This window comes from Euphorbia lathyris, chromosome 5 (assembly GCF_963576675.1).
Source record: "Euphorbia lathyris chromosome 5, ddEupLath1.1, whole genome shotgun sequence".
Lineage (NCBI taxonomy): Eukaryota > Viridiplantae > Streptophyta > Magnoliopsida > Malpighiales > Euphorbiaceae > Euphorbia > Euphorbia lathyris.
The window spans coordinates 86267092-86271828 of record NC_088914.1 but is presented as its reverse complement, the minus strand read 5'-3'; the positions used below and the strand labels follow the sequence as shown (position 1 = coordinate 86271828).

Genomic DNA, 4737 nt, shown 5'->3' with positions numbered 1-4737 from the left:
ATTTGGTTAAGGGCATTATACCGGCTAAAGGGTTTTGCCACGTTCAAAGCCAATTAATTAGAGGTTCCGTCATTTATTTCATCATCATAATTAATACAAAGTTTAAAGTTGTTTTCTTTGCTCAATGCAAACGAATACATTTATTTGTTTTCTAAAAGTTCTAAATGTTCCTGTTTTGTAAAATTCATCCCTAAATCAGAAAACTTTTCTAACAATCGATATATTCCAATATAAAATCTTATTCTAGCATTTTCAAATACTCAAAGTCCACAAATTCAATTAAACAATTATTTTTCCTAAATTCAATTAAACAAATTTCACTTTTCATTAACATTCAATAGTAAATCTAACAAGTTCGAAATTAACAGATTCAAAAATAAGTTTTTCGTTAAAAAACGTATCCCTATGGGATCGATATTTTTATTACTACAAGCGAAACCGTGCACTTGCGGAAATCGCTCAACAAGTTTTTGGCGCCGTTGCCGGGGATACGCCAAAATTTTTGACAAAATTTTTATTTTTCGTATTTTATTTTCGAATCTAGGTTTACACATTATTTTTATACAACTTTTACATTTTATTTATTTTCAGTTTATATAACATATTTGTTTTCAATTTTGTTTTGAAGGTAGTTTGGTTCGTGCAACAATTTCAAGTTCATGCGCAGTTCGCGAAGTTCGGGCACGCCACCAGACCCTCTTGATCCAGAAATTGAAAGAACACTTAAGAAAAACAAGAAAGACAATAAAAACAAAGACAAAACACCCTTAAAAACCAAAGTAGTCCAACCAGAAAATATGGCTGATCCACCGACACTTATGGATTATGCTAGGCCAGGAATGGCCGGTGTAACTAATAGTGTAGTTAGACCCCGTATAAACGCCATCTCAATTTGAAATTAAGCCTGCTTTGCTTAATATGTTGCAAAACAATGTAACGTTTTATGGACTACCTAACGAAAACCCTAATGCCAATTTGACAAATTTCTTAGAAATTTGTGATACTTTTAAAATTACTGATGTAACAGCCGAAGCAATCAAACTTCGCCTCTTTCCTTTCACTTTGAAGGATAAGGCAAAAATTTGGTTAACTTCTATGCCTGCTGCAACATTTGAAACTTGGGACCAATTAGCCCAAGCGTTTTTATCAAAATATTTTCCTTTAGCAAAAACCGCAAGAGTCATCAAAGAATTGACATCTTTTACCCAAAATGATAATGAAACTCTTTATGAAGCTTGGGAACGTTTTAAAGAACTTCAACGTTTATGCCCACACCACCAATTGCCAGATGCACTTTTAATGTTGACATTCTATAATGGATTAAATCCTACGACTAGAGGTTCATTAGATGCTATGTCTGGAGGGTTATTTATGAAGAAGACGTTCGTCCAAGCAAGAGAACTTTTGGAGGAAATGGCAATCAACAGCAGTATGTGGCCCGTAGAGCGTGGTCATATACCAATGGCGAAACCATCATCCTCAGGTACATCATAGGTTTATGGCACCGTGCGATCCTAATGGTAATCCGATCCAGACAGACATTGATTACGAAGGTATGAATGAGATAGAATAGGTAAATTTTGTCCAAGGACAAAACCAAACTACTAATCCTTATTCTAATACTTATAATCCTGGATGGAGAAATCATCCTAACTTTAACTGGAAAGATAGTAATAATAATAATAATGCAAATGCTAATCAATATCGTGGAAATAATTATCAAAATCAAACAAGAGATACGATTAGCACTTTATCTTCAAAAATCGACAAATTTATAGATGCTATGAATGGAAAGGTAAGTAATCAAGACGATGGTTTTAAACGGATCGAAAGTAAATTCGATCAGCTTATCAAAAACCAATCATCTAGCATCCATAATTTGGAAGTTCAAATTGGACAACTTGCTAAATCAATTCCATCCCGCAAAGAGGGAAGTCTTCCCAGCCAAACGGAAGAAAATCCGAAAGAGCATGTTAAGGCTATCACTCTTCGCTCAGGGAAAAACTACTTAGGTCCGGAAATGCCCGGAAATTCAACTTTACCTGGAAATGATTTACTAAAATCCAAAGAAGATACATTAAAACAAAAAGATACACCAATTGACTCTAGTACAAAACCTTTTGTACCAAAGCCACCTTTTCCACACAAGGTCCGAAATAAGGACCATGATAAACAACTTTTATCATTTCTAGCATCAGAGGCTTCACTATCCCCTATGCCCTCAAGACCCCATCCTAACTCTCTTCTTTCCTCATCTCTACCTCTACCTCTACCTCTATTTAGAGGCGGTCGGCCACGCGGTCGTCTCGGATGCATCTATATGATAAAGACACAATTATAATTATATGTAGATATATGAGATGCATGAATGTCAAGTGTGCAACACAAGAAATACAAAGAATCACATTAGATTACCTATATATCCACTTATGGATATGGATTAAACCTATTCTCTGATACCAAAATGTCAAACCCGACCTAAAATAAGATCAGATAAGACGGTGAGACATTACCACTGACTTATTATATAAACCAGTAGCAGTATCTCTCAAATAAGGAGAAAAATCAGGCAAAAACCAAATTCTAATGTTAAGCTCAAATGACCAACATATGTCATTTCCAGCATAACTTTTTAATACGGAGTCCGATTAAGACGATTCAAAAACCCCTGGAAACGTAAGATAATAATAAAGAACTTTCATTTAGGACTCCATGACAGACTCGGCCTATATCTGGTCGAAAAATGCATCACAAGATTCAAGTACGAATCTGATTTTCCAGCATCACCTATATAGACAAGTTATGACTTACTCATAACCCATATCACAGTATTCCACAAATTCTCAACTTCAGCTAATTATATATATATCTACATGTAGACAGTACAAACCAAACAAAAGGACACTGCCAAAAACAAGTTCTTCAAGTGTCCGTATACTATCCACATATATGTACATGAACAAAATGGATGCAATACCCTAGAGACGACTTGCACCTCGTAGCTGTAACCGAACCTCGCCCTAGGATCGAGTACCCCTCTCGGTACCTTGCACTTCTTCGCCTAAAACAAAACATTAAAAACATTTGGAAAACATGAGACAAAAATCTCAATAAGAAACTATCAGCTATAGAAATCAACTTTACTTAACATAACTACTTATATATACATTTATAAAGGATTTAATCAAAACCTTGTAAAATATACTCAAAACTAAAGTTCATAATAGGATCAATGTATTAAACCAAAAACCCAAAATATATAATCTTGTATCCATTCTTGAGTTCATCCCCTGATAATTCAAATCACAATTCAAAACATGTACGAGACGTCTCTTAACATTGCCTATCCCATATGGTCTTACCCAACACTTCACTGCCATACCCAATAGGTCTTCAGACTGTGTACACAGGCCATATTTCTCACTAAATATGGTCTTTAAAATTAAATCCACCATACCGGACTACTCTCAATGGATACCAAACATTTAATTCCATATATATATAGATTGAAACCAAAAACATATATGTATATATGTATATACTTCACTTGATCATAATCAAGTTCACAAGTGTTCAATTCTCCAAAATATCAATCGTTAATCAAATAAAATTCCAAAATTAATCAACCAACGAAACCTCAAATCAATATAACCTAGTAAAAGCTGTAATTCATATTTAAACATAGTCAATAGTTCATTTGAACTATAATTTCGCAAGATTGTGAAAAACCTCAATTTTACAAAATTCCAGCATAACCCTAAAATATCAAGTTCTGGAAATTCTTTGATTATATATATATATATATCTATATACATAAAACTCAAAATATAGTTGATAGTGACTTACCTTAGCTATGAATTGAAGAAAATACACCCGTTCAATTCTCCGCTAAATCAGTCTAAGACGTTTCCCCTCCAAACACTTCCGAAATTCAGAAACTCTTCGGTTAGGATTTAGATCTATGCCTAAGGATGCTATAGTTTAAGTTTCAAGTGATTTGGACGGTCGAATCTCCGCAAATCAAAGAAACGGTGGAGAAACGGTCGAAGAACGATTAAAAGAAAAAGAAACAGAGAAGAAAAGGAAGGAAAAGACGATGATGTCGAGAGTCTGGAACATTTGGGATTTATATCCCAAATTTGTCAAATATCCCTTTTGGTCCTCCATCTTTATATAATCTTTTAATACTTACCCTAAACTTTTAATTTACACCTAAACCCATCGAATTAACTCCAAATTTTTCCTATAACACCAAATAAAAATCACATACCCCATAATTATCATATATATTAATATCTAGATATAAATTCTAGAAATTTAGACACGGACGTGACAGTCCTCCCCACCTTAAGAAATTTCGTCCACGAAATTGTACTTACCCGTCTAGGTGAATAAATGGGGATATTGTTGTCTCATATCCTCCTCTCTTTCCCAGGTTGCTTCCTCACGAGAGTGTCTGTGCCACATAATTTTAACAAGTGGTATGGTTTTGTTCCTGAGGACTTTCTGTTCTCTAGCTAGGATAGCTACTGGTTCTTCTTTATAGGACAAGTCTTCAGACAATTCAATTGGCTGCTCTTGAATAATGTGATTCGGATCACTCCTATACCTCCTTAGCATTGAAACATGGAATACATCATGTATATTAGAGAGATTCTGAGGCAATCGTAATCGATATGCAACTGGCCCAACTCTTTCCACAACTTCATACGGACCAATGAATCTAGGACTCAACTT

At 34.5% G+C, this 4737-nt stretch overlaps 1 non-coding gene across 1 annotated transcript; it reads right to left on the bottom strand.

The window, feature by feature from the left end:
• Positions 1-1176: 1176 nt before the first annotated feature.
• Positions 1177-1283, bottom strand: LOC136231558 (small nucleolar RNA R71). Its single transcript, XR_010689930.1, has one exon. It is a non-coding gene; the product is annotated as a small nucleolar RNA R71 (small nucleolar RNA).
• Positions 1284-4737: the final 3454 nt, after the last annotated feature.